This window comes from Nanorana parkeri, unplaced genomic scaffold (assembly GCF_000935625.1).
Source record: "Nanorana parkeri isolate BGI_ZX_2015 unplaced genomic scaffold, ASM93562v1 scaffold188, whole genome shotgun sequence".
Classification (NCBI taxonomy): domain Eukaryota; kingdom Metazoa; phylum Chordata; class Amphibia; order Anura; family Dicroglossidae; genus Nanorana; species Nanorana parkeri.
This window is the reverse complement of record NW_017306456.1, coordinates 539,001-555,013: the sequence shown is the minus strand read 5'-3', so window position 1 is coordinate 555,013 and position 16,013 is coordinate 539,001. Positions and strand designations below refer to the sequence as shown.

The 16,013-nt window shown below is 47.8% G+C and overlaps 1 long non-coding RNA gene across 1 annotated transcript in view; it reads right to left on the bottom strand.

The window, feature by feature from the left end:
* The window catches only part of LOC108786027, a 20,728-nt gene extending 5,777 nt beyond the window's left edge, over positions 1-14,951 (bottom strand). The window contains exon 1 of the long non-coding RNA XR_001941167.1: positions 14,884-14,951. This is a non-coding gene — a long non-coding RNA (uncharacterized LOC108786027). The remainder of the gene's footprint in view (positions 1-14,883) is intronic.
* Positions 14,952-16,013: the final 1,062 nt, after the last annotated feature.

Sequence of the window (16,013 nt, the reverse complement as noted above, 5' to 3'; positions counted from 1 at the left end):
TTTTTTATTACGGGTGCCGCGTCAGCATTTTGGATGCATTATGTATGCCCATGTTATCTGTTTATGTGAAAAATGAATAAAAATTTTGGGAAAATTCAGGAATCAGTTAGATCGATCAAAGAGCTAAGAGTACATGTTTTCCAAAGACAAAAACAGGACCTGAACAGGAAGTTTTTATTTTAATTTTTCCTAATAGCAGACACTGAGATTTGTCAAGACCTGATCACATTAACCTTGCTGGAATAGGCAAATAGTCACCAATGGAAAATGATCAATTTTGGTAAAATCTGCAGCTGCCACCATGATTAGTCATTTTGTGTAGTCAATCTTGTCCACTGCCAGACAAGCCAGACAGGTTTCTGATTTCCTCTGCAATAAAGCTTGGTCAGGGACACACCTACAAACCTACCCATACCCACACACACACACACACATTTGCTTATTGGACAGGCACGGAACATCAGAATGATTGAGGTCATCCTTATGTTCTCCCTTACTGTAACCAAGTGCACAGTCTTAGAATAACTGCATTGTGCAAACCAGAAGTGCCCTGACACACCTTAATCCCTAATATCCATGAGTGAGATCCCTCCAGTACACCCCACACTCGCCAGTTTCCATTACACCCAGTGCATGTAAGAACAGACAACAAAGGGCTGATTTTCAAACCATTCGCTCAGCTGTTTACTGTGAAAACGAGATTCGCTGTGCTGTATGGCCACTCGATGGAGCTGAGGCGCGTAGGGAATTCCTATGTTCCTCTGCGCCATCTAGCAGCCCTACAATGCTGTGAATCTGGTTTGCACGGCAAAGAGCTGTGCCAAAGAAGTGGCCAAAGTGCAGAGTGGTTTCTATTAATGTCTACAGTCAGTGAAGTATCCCGCTTTTCTGTTAGATCTATTTAGATGACGGCAGTATACTTTTAGGTCTCAGATGTTCTTTTAATTAACTTAGATGCATCATTAGGAATAAAGAAGGTTGGAGGCTAAATCATTTGCAGTCCTTTCATGTTCATGATATTGATGTTTGTGCTGCTATGTCTCTCTACTTTGGTCAGCAAGTCGCTTGTCATATCTCATTTATTTTAATCAAAGAAGAATTTGCAGATTATTAATATTTACTCTGCAGGATGACTTGTGCTCTGGGCTTTCACTAAACATATCCTTGATCTAGCAATAAGTGATACTTCTCATCTACTTCCGGGGCACAAATAGGCTGAAATAAAATGTACATTGCAACCAAGCTTCATAATTCCGACTTGAAAAGCACACAGTTGGCCTGCTGAGTGTCTTTTCCTGCGGATATCTTCTCCACCTTGCTATCATGTATTTGACTTAAAAGGCCCAGCCTTACCTTTTCCTACAGCAGCATGATATAGGGGGCCCCTGACATCGCTAAAGGGTTGTGTGTGATATTCAATAATTGTAATGCCACAAAAAACTGTCAGACTGCAGATATGCAACAGGAGATGGTCATAGGCCATGGACCTGCTTCAAGAAATGGTCAAAGAGTGCAGACATGGTAAAAGGGATGTCAGAGAGAATGCATATATGCTACAAGGGATATTATAGTGCAGACATGGTACAAGGGATGGTCAGAGAGAGTGGAGACACGCTATAAACCATGGTCAGAGAGAGTAGAGACATTCTACATAAGATGGTGAGGGAGGATGCAGACATGCTACAAGGGATGGTCAGAGAGAGGGCAGATATTCTTCAAGAGATGGACATGCTATGAGGGATAGTCAGAGACTGCAGGCATGCTATAAGGGATGGTCAAAGGAAATGCAGGTATGCTACGAGGGATGGTCAGAGGGAATGCAGGCATGCTACGAGGGATGGTCAGAGGGAATGCAGGCATGCTATAAGGGATGGTCAGAGGGAATGCAGGCATGCTATAAGGGATGGTCAGAGGGAATGCAGGCATGCTACAAGGGATGGTCAGAGGGAATGCAGGCATGCTACAAGTAATGGTCAGAGGGAATGCAGGCATGCTACAAGGGATGGTCAGAGGGAATGCAGGCATGCTACAAGGGATGGTCAGAGGGAATGCAGGCATGCTACAAGGGATGGTCAGAGGGAATGCAGGCATGCTATAAGAGATGGTCAGAGGGAATGCAGGCATGCTATAAGGGATGGTCAGAGGGAATGCAGGCATGCTATAAGGGATGGTCAGAGGGAATGCAGGCATGCTACAAGGGATGGTCAGAGGGAATGCAGGCATGCTACAGGAGATGGTCAGAGCGTGTGCAAACATGCTACAGGAGATGGTCTGAGAAAGTACAGACATGCTACGAGAGATGGCCAGAGAATGAACATGCTATAGGAGTTGTTGGAGACCAAAGACATCCTTCAGGAGACTGTCATAGACTGGAGACGCATTTCATAAGACTACAAGAGATATATGCTATTACTGCCCCTTTACAAATCTATGCTCCATACAACCCCCCTTAAAAATTATATGTGCCACCATTTTTCTCAGCAAAATCCATTATAACAACATAAACCTAGAAAAGGGATGGACGGCACACAAGGAAGTAATACAGTGTAAAGGAAATAAAGGGGCAGCAAGGGCCATCCAATAAGTGCCAAACGGGCACAGGTTGGACACCAGGGTCCTACTCTATATGGTCAAACAGATGGACAACCCACCATCACTTTTGAGTCCTTTAGTGCCGTAGAGTCCGGAGCGAGAAACCACAAAGTGAGCAGCATGGGGTGCCAGCATACGAAAAAACAAGAAATGTTGAATGCTGAAATATTATACCAGCGACTGTCCTGCTTGTAGAGAGTAGAGTCCACACTTGATGCCCACCAGAGAGGTACGTATTCACCAGAGAGGTACGTATTCACCAGAGAGGTACGTATTCACCAGAGAGGTAGGTATTCAATGTCTTCTACTGCAGAAGCAATGCTTTGGACTTATTTTGTGGAAAGGGTCCGTCTCTCTTTAACGTGGAAAAATAGATCTGCTGTCTGGTCTGGCTTGCAAAGTCCTCCACCCCATCTGCTAATGTCTTTGTGACTTTGAGCTATCTCAGTATATCTTCCACCTATGTTGTTATGATTTAATATATGTTTGCGGGTCAGGGCTGGTCAGTTGTTGTGCAATGTTAAGGCTTGAGGCTTAAAATAGATGTGAATAATATAAATATTGCGATTTAGATGTATTTGGAGGTCAGTCCTTGTTTCTTTAGGTGGCTTTCATGCTCAGATTTCAAATCCTGTAGCTTAACTGTCTGCCTCTCGCAAGATTATTGGGTTCTTGTGTTGTTTCTGGTTCGGTTCAGTCCTGGGATTTTAACTGAAATAATAGACAAATGATATTCTGTTTTAGGAAAACTAAAGAAGGACAATCATTAGAGTGCCATAGAGACAGCCATCTGTAGCTTCCTAAGATTTGGCTGCCACCATCCAAGTATCTTTGTATGGATGGGCTCTGAGGTTACGTTGATAGTATCAGATATCGGTTTGACACGCTCTTGAGATCATTCTAAATTCATCTGACCTCTAGTTGTCATCCTCCTGACCTGCATTTGACCTGCTTCAAGTGGGATTTGCGTTCTTATTGACCTATATGGAAATGCAAATCTCATCCGATACAACCAAAAGCCTGTTGACACATTCCCTTAAAGGAGAACTATGAGGGGGGGAGTGCTTTTCACTCACCTCAGTTGTAGCCGACCTGTGACAATGAGACTGTCACAGGTCGGCTCAGTAGATCGGGAGGTGAGCGAACACATACCGGCGTTCGCTCACCTCTTGATCCTGTCACGGCTCTCTGACGTGACAGGGGAGGGGCTGGATTCCCCCCTCCCCGCTCCGATCCGCCAACGCTGACTGGCGGAACGGACGGGGGAAGGGGCGGGCACAGCTGGATCTGCCTCTAGATAGGCAGAGCCAGCTGTCAGTCACGCAGCTGGGCGGATCCAGACATAATTGTCGGGATCCGCTTCAGCTGCGGCGTCTCAGTATACCGCGAGCTACAGCTCACGGTATACTGAGCCTAGGGTGACGGGAGGACGCTAGTTTGTGTCCTCCCGTTACCCTAAGGAGAACTATGGGGAAAAGCCTTAACCCCATAGTTCTCCTTTTTAAATAAGCAAGGCGATTCTTCACAGCTTCCAAGTGGAGGAGTTTTGGGGTCATTTTGGCCATTCACTCCATAACCTGGCTGCTGTCTTATCTTTTTCCTCGCCAAACATTTCTTCTTAGGCATAGATTTGGGCAGATTTGCCCCCAGCCAGATATCAGTTAACCCTTTCTGTCCTGCTACCTCTGCAAGCACCGTTCAGCCGAAGATTTTCCATCTGGCTCCATCAAACTTCTAATTGAGAGATGCCAGGCGGAAGCGTGTCCACATGGGCAACCCACTGTGCAAATTCCGCATAGTGTATGGCCGGCTTAACAATAACTGGAAATCAAGCAAGTAGAGTCTAAACTCCTTCCCTTGCAGTAATGGTAGACATCAAAGGCTCAAAAATCTAGCTGCTAAAGTCCCAAAGAGAGGCTGAGGTGGCTTTGAGACTGAGATGTTAGTTTTAATGGACTGAATTTTGAATAAACCAACTTTTCCATTTGCTGATATTCAAATCAGGGTCATGGAGGATCAGAGGTGGACAAAACAATATGGAATTTGGCAACAAGTCTGGGCCATCCAAGGACCAGCAGGATCTTTCTTAGGCACCAGCTCCATTGACAACTAGGAAAAGCTCAAAAGTTAGGCACCAGCTGTAATTTTTAAGGGACAATGGTGACCTGGCTCCTGGAACTCTTCCAGCCCTGTGGTAGACGTTCTGTTTAGGATGGGTAGATTTGCACAGTCCTTGTGATCGCAGTTTTATGCTGCCGTCGGTCTCTGTCCACTTTGTCCAACGTTCTAGTTATCCCCCCCCCCCCCTTGACCTGGCATCAACAGGCAACAGGCACCCGGGGGTGCTGCAAAGAATATGTGTGGATTCCTTGCATTCTTGGCACCGCCAGTGTGCCCTGAGGCGGGTACTGAATAATTAATGCCACAACTTGTTTTTATTGGAAAACCTATTCGGAGACCTTCCATCTTAAGCTTACAAAAGCTTTGCCTCTGGAAATTGCCTTATTTGACTTTATTCTGAGGAGTCTCCCGAGAATCGGGAATGTGGCAGGAGCAGAAGGGACATCGCCAACCTTTGTAAGGAATGTGATCTCTTAATGTAAATTAGCTTATCAAAGCATGTTAATTAAAAAAAATAATAATATATATATATGTACATAGGGGCAGCCAAATTTTCCATGATATATTCACACGCTTTTACCTCTTTCCATGTTCCTGCAATCTTCACTGTGTGGTCCTGACCAGCGTTTACAGCCTTGCTGGTCATCCTCATTCTTCTCATTTCCTAAAGCTCATAAATCTCATTTCTTTATGGTGACAACAGTGGACCGTGTGTAATGTGTTGTTAAACTGCCACTTGTAGTCTCCCATCAGAAACCCGTATGACGGGGTGACAACACAGAAGCACGATTGGGAGTCAGACAGAGCATTGTCATCGTATAACAAGAAATGGCTGAACAAGGACCTTATTGGAAGGGGATCACCAGGTGTTGTTTTAATGAAAGCTGCAGATATCAAATATTGAAAATGACAATAATGGCTAATTCCGCCTTTTGGACCATGTTTCATATTTAGGGTACAACCTGAAACATGGTCACAGTCCATAGCCTTCCATTGCCACAGCATCTTCGAATTTGGTGCAGAGCCAGAAGAGCCATGTCATTGATTCACAGATCTGGTCATAGCTTCTGTGAATGAAAAGACCACCCACCGGCAGACGGGCTCATAGATCACAACGGAGCACAAGGGTGGTGACGTCACTACACTTGTAGTCCATCCATTACTTTCCCGGCCCCATAATTGTACAGGGGCGTTCCGAGGCCGGGTGTCACCTGGTCTCCAGACCAGGTGACACCCTGCCGTGTCGTCATCGCATGTGCCCATCTGATTGACGCCTGCCAGCGGCCATCTTGGTGATAGACGCCGGCAGAGAGGTGGGGACGTTCACCCAGCGGGATGAGGTATGCCGCTGGGTCCCCTCCTCTTTCCTGACACTGTCGGGCTCTTGGTCCATGACCGAGTGCCCGACTTTTTAGAGGGGGTTGCACCGAAATGACTGTCAGTGTCAATCAGTGGGTGACACGCCTGCAATGGTGTCACCCAGGTGCGGGTCGCACCCTCCTTGGGACGCCACGGGGTCTGTACCTTAGTATGAACCTTGGGCTGGAGGAATAGTCTTCAGGAGCCGATATATTGCACCCATGATCCACTAATCCAATGCTTTTCAGGCTCCAATGCAAAACATTAATAAATGCACATTATTTTTTTTTTATCAGTATGGGTGATTTTAATATTTTTTTGCATACACCGGCCCGTGCCTTGCCTTTAACATGTTAACGTTTTTATATAGGATTTTAGTGACTTGGTTTACATTTACTTCAGTTTCTTGAATGACATTCTTCTGCTAATGTTCAGTTTCGGCTGGAGTGTAATGTATGGAACATACATCCTCCGTCCTCCCTCTGTAACACAACTCACAGATGTCTCAGTAATCTGTAAACTTGCATTCACGACTTTAGCAGACTGACCTCTCCCAGGGGAGAAATACATTTTAACTGCTGGATATAAACTTTTGTGGCCCATGAAATGCTCTGGGTGGCCCCCTGGAGCGGACAGGCCATCAGTCAATCGCCCCACGCGTGTCGATTGCAAGCGCTCGCTGGCCGGATCGCTGATCCTTCGCGTGCAAACGCTGATCATTCCTGCTTTATCTCTCCGACGCTCCGTCCTTCTCTAACACACGATCCCTAATCTGAGAAATGTACATTCATTATGGATCAGTCAGGCTTGGCAATGAACTCTGAATATACAGCTCGTGCGACCTTGTTAACCCGCGGCCCAGCTGTCTGGGCTCATCTATCGCTACGCCATTAATATGTAGTTGATTAAGGTCCCTTTATGAGGTTTAAATGATGGTGACTTATCGAACACTTCAAAGGGAGAAACAAGGGGCCATTGGACCATTCCCGGCCGTCTAGAAAGAGGAAATTGATTACTTGTCAGGATGTAACAGCCATATATTTCTCTTTATGGAAATTGATGACAAAAAAAAAAAAAAAGCAAACATTACTCAAACACATAAAAAGGATAACATTACTGAAGCATTAAAAAGGATTGATAACTCCATATACATGTTGTTGTAGCCGGTATATGTTCCCATTGGGTGGACTTTCTGTGCACTTTGATGCGAGCATTATCATCAAGTCTTGATGTACGTTATTATGCAATGCCATTGTCATTAACAGGCCCTTTGACACATCAATAAAAATAGGGATGCACCAATACTAGTATCAGTATCTGTGCCGAGTATCAAGTATTTGGGGGAGTACTCGTACTTGCACAAATGCTCCCATACCCCCGATACCGGAACTTCCGGCCAGGGAAAGATTTCCTTTGACTGGCAGTGCTGTAGGGGAACATGGAGCCAGCTTCCCATGTGATCAGGAAGCTGGACGGCAAGTAATGACCCGCCTCCCAGCTTCCTGATTGGCTGGGAAGTCGGCTCCATGCTGATTGGCCAGGAATCAGGCTCGATGCTGATTGGCTGCGAAGCCGGTTTCCCGGACCAAGCACAATCAGAAGCCGACCAGACAACATGGAGCCAGCAATCAGTTTGCACAGGAAGCCTGCTCTATGGCAGCGGAAGCATCAATATCGGTACTCGGTATCGATGAGTACCAAAAGCAAAGTATCGGTACTCAAACTAGGATACCGAAAAAACGATATCGGTGCATCCTCCCCCAAAAAATTAGGTTTTGTGTTACCGCACTTCTCACGTCCATTAGGTTGAAAAATGTATTTTGCCGTGCACTCAGCTACTGTGTTTTCAAGGGCTTGCCATCACTCGCTTTACAAATACATTCATACCTATTACTGTTTCAGTTCTGGTCCATGGAACACAGTTAACTCCGCCAACTCCTGTCCAGTGACTCAGTAGCCCTGCCCACTTGCTGGAGTGGCTTGCCCAATACCTATCTCTAATTATGCATATGTGACCCCCAATCACTGTAATGAATGCTTTGAGTATGAATATTCATCCATGTTTGAAAACCTCAAATAAGAGTGATGCTGCGATCCTGAGAACAGCATCATAGGTGCTGAGGTCCAAGATGCGGGACAGTTGGCCTCTTTGGTAATGATCCCCTCACACAATGTGGGTGCATAGCCTGTAGCCGTCTTGCAGAACCTGTGCCACTGCCCCACCCACTGGCTGCTGATTGGACTACTAATTTACGCCCTGGCTGGTGACGCCCACCATGAGCTTATTCTCTTTTCTGTAATTCCACCGCCTAAGTTCCTCCCCACACACATCCAACACCCTACAACAGGGGAAGGCAAACCTAGGCCCTCCAGCTGTGGTGAAGTGGCATCATGCATCTGCCTCTGGGAGTCATGCTTGTCGTTGTCAGAGTCTTGCAATGCCTCATGGGATTTGTAGTTGCACCACAGCTGGAGGGCCTAGGTTTGCCTACCCCTGCCCTACAGGTTTTGATTTATACTGTTGGCATATGGTAACCCAGTAGAACAGCAGACTTCAGAAGAGGAAACTTTTCATGAATTGTGAACTAAACAAAGTGTTTGCCCCGAGCGGCCATTCTAATTTTGGAGACGGAGGATCGTGTTATTTTACGCAGATGTCATGGTGTCACAGGTGGCAGACTTTGCCTCTCCGGCAATAAACAAAGCGGAGCTCGGGAGCAGCAGGAGCCCTATAAAAGCCGCACACAGGCCTTGCTTTCTCTCACACCGTTCTCTGAATATTTCACGGCCAAACTGTCTTTTAACTACTCCAATAAAACCTCTAATAATTCCAGCCTGTCGGACCGCGAGCTGATAAATAACAAAGCTTCGCCCTTCAATCCCAAATGCTCCTGCCAGCCGCTTCCCTGAGCCCCTCCTCAGCATCTCAAATAATAAAGCCACCATCTCAATAATTTCCTGCCATTGAAGCTGCGGATGAAGCAGAATGCCGGCGAGCCTTCAGGTCCTTTTTTAGATGTTTGTTCCTTTAGCACTTTTGTTATTCTTTTCACAATGTGGTTGAAGATCCGGCGAAGACAAAAAGAGACGGACAATCTATTTAAATGATTGACTTCTGTAAATATTCTTCCAGGCAGATAAGAAAGATGTTATGCACTGTTTTGAAATGACATTTTAGGGTTTGAAAACTTTTTTAAAGTATATCCAAAGCCAATTTTATTTTGCTTTGAATGCAAACAGAATAGTTAGAGCTGAACTCCGGCATTTAAAAAATCCACCCCCCCCCCCTGGCATTGCAAAACTCTGACAGCCACAGGCATGACTCCCACAAGCCGGGGTGGAGTGCCAAGGTTGTCTACCCCTGGTCTACGGGGGTAGAGTAATAGGCTGTAATACTTAGCATATTCCTTGCTAGGGTTGCCACCTTTTCTTCAAGTGAAACCCGAACACACTAGCGCCGCATAGCAAATTTGTTGGAGAATATACAGAAGAGAGTGAGAAGCAACAGTCACGAGAGAGAGTGGGGAGAGACAGCCAGGGGAGAGAGTGGGGAGAGAGTGGGGAGAGACATCAGGAGAGAGTGGGGAAAGACAGCCAGTAGAGAGGGTGGGGAGAGACAGCCAGGAGAGAGTTGGGAGAGACAGCCTGGAGAGAGTGAGGAGAGACAGCCAGGAGAGAGTGAGGAGAGACAGCCAGGAGAGAGTGAGGAGAGACAGCCTGGAGAGAGTGAGGAGAGACAGCCTGGAGAGAGTGCGGAGAGACAGCCTGGAGGGAGTGAGGAGAGACAGCCAGGAGAGAGTGAGGAGAGACAGCCAGGAGAGAGTGAGGAGAGACAGCCAGGAGAGAGTGAGGAGAGACAGCCTGGAGAGAGTGAGGAGAGACAGCCTGGAGAGAGTGTGGAGAGACAGTGCGGGAGAGAGGGAAGAGAGAGGAGAGTGTGAGGAGAGACAGCCTGGAGAGAGTGAGGAGAGACAGCCTGGAGAGAGTGAGGAGAGACAGCCTTGTGAGGAGAGACAGCCTGGAGAGAGTGATGAGAGACAGCCTGGAGAGAGTGAGGAGAGACAGCCTTGTGAGGAGAGACAGCCTTGAGAGAGTGAGGAGAGGCAGCCAGGGGAGAGAGCCAAGAGAGACAGTCAGGTGGATGAGCAAGGAGAGACAGCCAGGAGAGAGAGAGTGAGGAAAGATAGCGAGCAAAACATTTGCCTGAAGCAGAACCCCTGTGCCCTCCAAGACTGCACCCTGTGTTTCAGACACCTCCTTGCTCCCCGAGTTCCAGTGTCCCGTGCAACCTCCGTGAACGCAAGTTTGAACTCCAGGAGCCCGTGGTTGACCCTGACATTGTGATATCTTGTGTCCAGAATTCAGCTGGCCTGGAACCCAGACACAGCACACACAGGACTCAAAACCTGGACTGCAAAGGTGAATCCAGGACGGGTGGCAACCCTGTTCCTTGCTCCTGCAGGTTCTGACCTGCCAGACTAGACGGGCCCTCGTCTCCCTCATGTACAATGCAGGACTATTGGTCCAACATTAGATGTGATGACGTCAGAGAGCGACTGCCTGCCGGAGTGCTGAAGAGCGGTGGCTTCGGGGGACCATTCGCACCGCATTAGGGAAGGCTACCGGAGCGAGGAATAAGGCAAGTATTGTGCTAGAGTGGAGTTTTTTGGTGTATGTGTCCTGCTGGGTAGATTTCCCTTTACTTCCTGCCACCAAGACCAGATCTATCCAAATTGAGGGGAAATCATCCCTTAGACAACTGTCATTGGAACAAGTATTCCCATTGGAAGATTTCCCATTTCAGTGACGGCCATTACATTTCGGATTTTAAATCACTTTGTGTCCCACTAACAACAGTCACAATGGGGACACTGAAAAAACCTGACAGGGATCCCTCCCTTTATACGGCTGCGGGTGGTGGCAGCAGTCATTGTATAGCACAACGCCTCTCGTCCGCAGCTGATCGCATGAATTTAATGGAGGAATTTGTGAGAGTCATGTGATCTGGTCGCATTTGAAGTGTGAATGGCGCCTTATAGTCTGTCACTTTTAATGGAGAGCCTGGCCTGTCACCAAAGAAATGTAGAGAGTATGAAATCTAATGGGGGTAATCGTCCTTTGACGTCATTTTCATGATTACCCTCGTGTGCCCCTCTCTCTCCTTCACAGTCACAGCTGGTTTAAGGATTTGAGCTGAGTGAAGCCCCGGCTGGTCTCCGGTTGATGAAGACTTCATTTCCTTGTGCAATTTTGCAGCTGAATACTTCAGGAGATCTTTTACGGCCTCTTTCTCGGGGAAGACATGTTGGAAGCTGATTTTGTCACTGTAATGTTAATTATCAAAGCAGGAAAAGTAGATGTAAACCCAATCACTAAAATCTCACATTTGTAGCTGGTCTCTGGGAGTCCTGTGTATTCTTCTGGAACCTTGGTGAGCTTTGTTTATTTCTTCCAAATCTGTGCAGTAATCCATTGTAAGGGTGACTGGTCTTGTCTCCGCCCCCTCCTGTAATAAAGACCGCTCACTGTTGCTCTCTCTCCTTGTGCAAGGTGAATGGTCTTGTCTCCGCCCCCTCCTGTAATAAAGACCGCTCACTGTTGCTCTCTCTCCTTGTGCAAGGTGAATGGTCTTGTCTCCGCCCCCTCCTGTAATAAAGACCGCTCACTGTTGCTCTCTCTCCTTGTGCAAGGTGAATGGTCTTGTCTCCGCCCCCTCCTGTAATAAAGACAGCTCACTGCTGCTCTCTTTCCTTGTGCAGGGTGACTGGTCTTGTCTCTGCCCCCTCCTGTAATAAAGACCACTCACTGCTGCTCTCTCTCTTTGTGCAGGGTGACTGGCCTTGTCTCCGCCCCCTCCTGTAATAAAGACAGGTCACTGCTGCTCTCTTTCCCTGTGCAGGGTGCTTGGTCTTGTCTCCGCCCCCTCCTGTAATAAAGACCGCTCACTGTTGCTCTCTCTCCTTGTGCAAGGTGACTGGTCTTGTCTCCGCCCCCTCCTGTAATAAAGACCGGTCACTGCCGTTCTCTCTCCTTGTGCAGGGTGACTGGTCTTGTCTCCGCCCCTCCTGTAATAAAGACGGCTTACTGCTGCTCTCTCTCCTTGTGCAGGGCGACTGGTCTTGTCTCTGTCCCATCCTGTAGTTTTCTGTAGTGGGTGGGCTTCTCCCACAGCCCTGTTCTCTGCATAGGCTATGCACATTACATTGATGATGCCACTGCCACTTGTGCAAGGTAACATCTGGGTAAGCAAAGGCATTTGGTGGACATAAAGTGGATTTATATCCTTTGAGGTGATTGAGAAATATATTTAAGGAAACGTTTTTGTGCTTGGAGTTTTGATCCCGCCATAAAGGTCCTTGTTCAGGAATTTCCATTTATAGGGTGACAACGCTGTGTCTGCCAATTGTGCTCCCGAGTTGTCACCCTGTCGCACGGGCTTCTGATGGAGACTACAAGTAGTCATTAGAAAACACAGCCTGAGAAGTGCCATGCAGCCATTTCCTGGAGTGCGCGGAGACAGGAAGTGGCCACAAAGATGCAGCCGGAAATTAGCAACACTGAAATGCAACAAAATATTTGGAGTGAGGTTCGGTGATGTCACTACTGTACTGCTCACAGTTCTGCTTTGCTGGAGCCTCTAACATGAGGAAGCACATGCAAAGATGGCCGCCTCCATGCAGAAAGACAAGGCATGGTAAGTCCATGATGGGGAAAGATTACCTGCAGGGAGACCACAGACAATACTGATGACCAGTCCTCTCTCTGCCTGTTTTGAAGTTCAAGTCCCCTTTAAAGAATTGCACTCGTTTGGAGAATGAAAGCATAGGTTGTGTTTACCTGTACCTCTCTCCTTAATATGTTGGTGCCATGTTAACCATTATTCAACGTTCCATGAACTAGTCAAGCAGCAAAATGTTAATAGAATTAAGCGGGCGTGACAGGCAGCAATTCACGTGGATGAAAGGTGCGACCTCACCCCGGGGTGCTCCTGGGCTCCATACCTCCATAAGATCTTCAGAAGGACTCCTGCAAGCAGCTGGCGATGCGATTTGTCGTGATGAGCTCAGATGGGCTCCATGCGTCTGCAGGGAATGATCAAAGCACAGTTGTGCAGCACATGTCCTTCATGGACCACATTCAGAGGACGGGGGTACTGCAGTCAGGTTTCCTTTCATAACAAACTTGAAAGCTACCGTAAACTAGGACCTTAAATCTCCCGGCAGATGTAAAACGATTGCATGTAAATCAGTTGTATATTCCTTTTAAAATAATTTTTTGACACAAAACAACATAATTACCTCAATCTGTCTTCATGTTAGCTTCTTGACATCCCCAGCACAGCAGCACTCGGTCTGGGAGGAGCAAAGCTAAAAGCCAATCAGATTAGGTTGCATGCACAAGTGCTGACAGGGGACATGCCAGCAGGAATAGAGAGCAGAGCTACTGGCCTATGAGTGTGTGGGTGCCTCTTCATTGCCCAATCAGCAGAGTGGGGGTGGGGAGGCGACACCACTGTGTTTCTTAAAGGCCCACTACAGCAAAATGTATTGTATCGTGGTAAGTGTATGGAGTAATATTGGTAATGGCAATAATCAATATACACTATATTGCCAGAAGTATTGGGACGCCTGCGGCCTTTACATGCACATGAACTTTAATGGCATCCCAGTTTTAGTCCGCAGGGTTCAGTATTGGGTTGGCTCCGCCATTTGCCGCTATAACAGCTTCAACTCTTCTGGGAAGGCGTCCACAAGGTTTAGGAGTGTGTCTATGGGGATGTTGGACCATTTGTGTGGTCAGGTACTGATGTTGGAGGAGAAGGCCGGGCTTGCAGTCTCCGCTCTAATTCATCCCAAAGGTGTTCTATGGGGTTGAGGTCAGGACTCTGTGCGGCCAGTCAAGTTCCTCCACCCCAAACTCCCCCATCCATGTCTTTATGGACCTTGCTTTGTGCACTGGTGCGCAGTCATGTTGGAACAGGAAGGGGCCGTCCCCAAAACTCCTCCCACAAAGTTGGGAGCATGAAATTGTCAGAAATGTCTTGGTGTGCTGATGTCTTAAGAGTTCCCTTCACTGGGACTAAGGGGCCAAGCCCAACTATATTTAGTAGCCAGGAAATGTCACGGATGGACTTATTGCACAGGTATGTATGCATGTGAGATAGGGACTAGGGATGCGCCGATACTAGTATCGGTGCTGATACCGAGTGTTTGGGCTCGAGTGCTCGCCCAAATGCTCCGATACCAGAAAATACGGTCATTGGCTTCCCAGCCAATCAGCATCGAGCCTGCCAAACAGCATGGAGACGGCTACCCGGCCAATCAGGGCGGCGGAGAAGCCATCTCGATGCTGATGGGCTGGGAAGCCAATGACCGGAAGTTCCGGTATTGGGGAAGCATATCGGAGCATGGAGCTGGCTTCCCAGACCAATCGGGAAGCCGGGTGTCGGGGAAGCCGGCTTGATGCTGATTGGCTTGGAAGCCAATGACCGGAAGTTCTGGTATTGGGGAAGGTATTGGCTTCCCAGACCAATGAGGAAGCCGGGTGGCGGGGAAGCCGGTTCAATGCTGATTGGCTGAGAAGACGGCTTCCTGGCCAACAGCATGGAGCCAGCCAAACAGCATGGAGCCGGCTTCCCGGCCAATCAGGAAGCCGGTCGGCAGGTAATGACAGGCTGCCTGGTTTCCTGATTGCCCGGGAAGCCGGCTCCATGCTAGCGGAAGTACCAGTATCGGTACTCTGTATCGCCAGTACCGAAATATAAATATGGGTACTGGTCCTCGATATGACAGGTGCATCCCTAATAAGGACCTTAGATTGTAAGCTCCTTGAGGGCAGGGGCTGACGTGATTGTGCAACTATGTACAGCGTTGTGTGAAAAGTACACCTGTCATAAATTAATACATATTTTAATAATATTTTTTTAAACCCCAACTATGAGCTTCTCCTATTGGTTCCCTGTTACATATACCATATATAACATAATGTGCGTGTTTGTGTGTGTGATATCTAGATATTTATTATAAGTGCAAAAAAATACCTGTTGATCCTGCCAGAAATCTAGTAAGCTGATAACTTCCTGCAGAGACCTGACAGCAACAGTGCTCCTGTTGCACTGAAATCCCAAGGTGTCTTATCGGCGTCACCTCTGTGGGCTACAGAACAACCTCCTTCCTATGTCTTAAAGAAGAACTCTAGGATTTAAAAAAATGTGCCCCTGCAGTGGGGCTACTCCCCGCACTACACATGCTAGGTGCTTGTTTTGTCTAGGGGGGGCTCAAATAAAGCAGATCTCCTCACCTGATCCTCGGCGCGTGCCTAGTGATGTCACGTGTAACGTAATGACGCGTGCCCTGGGTGGCATCTGGCGGACGCGGTGACACTGCTGCCTGGAAGGGGTTACGACGACACACTACTGAGCATGCTGCACCTAAAATATATTTGACAGGTCCACTTTGTTAGCTGCGGGGCGGACTTTCTGAACATCGAGCAGCTGCGCCATTTCCTGGCCGGCGGTAGACATGGAGAAGGTCAGACGTTGTCCGCCATCACGCACCCCCTGGCAGCGTTGTTTGTGTTCTGCATCTGCTCACGTGTTCACGCAGGGTGACGGCGGTATAAATCTGTTAGCAGGACGCAGGGCTGGGAACCTCCAGAGTTATAGCGCTGTCAGAGAAAGCAAACACATCGTTCGAAATGCATAGGCCTCAATATGAAGAGCTGGCAAGAGTCTCGCGCCATCGTCCTGGCACCGCTCCGACCCGCCACCGTTTCTGAGATTCCAGAAGCTGAAAGCTTCTTCAATCAGACGGATCCGATGAGGTTTCAGGAAGATTCCCCGAGGCAGCCGCGGGGAGAAAGATTGTGTGCGGCGTGCACAGATTGCTGGGTGTGCACGCCTGACGTGCGTACCGATAGAGTAGAGCTAGGTCACCTCTCCG